Here is a 318-nt window from a genome sequence, read left to right on the forward strand (position 1 = left end):
TGACGTTGGTGCAGACATGGAGATGTAATCATATATGGGCAAAATAGTAAGATCGACGGAGAGACATAAGTGTGGTTCATACTAGCGACAGAAAGACATAACATCACTACAGAAAAAGATCGTTGTATCATAATGTTAGTGATGTGAAGATATAGGCATGGCAACCCCGTAGTAACAGTACAGCAACAACAACGTAGACATTGATAAGAAGGGGGCTAAAGTGATCTTTTCTTCGTGTTGTTAAGTCATTCTAGCGTAAGTGTGAATCAGGTTCAATCAAACAACAAATCCAAGGTAAGGGACTATTGGGGAGAAGTA

Source organism: Stylophora pistillata, chromosome 12 (assembly GCF_964205215.1).
Source record: "Stylophora pistillata chromosome 12, jaStyPist1.2, whole genome shotgun sequence".
In the NCBI taxonomy this organism is placed as follows: domain Eukaryota; kingdom Metazoa; phylum Cnidaria; class Anthozoa; order Scleractinia; family Pocilloporidae; genus Stylophora; species Stylophora pistillata.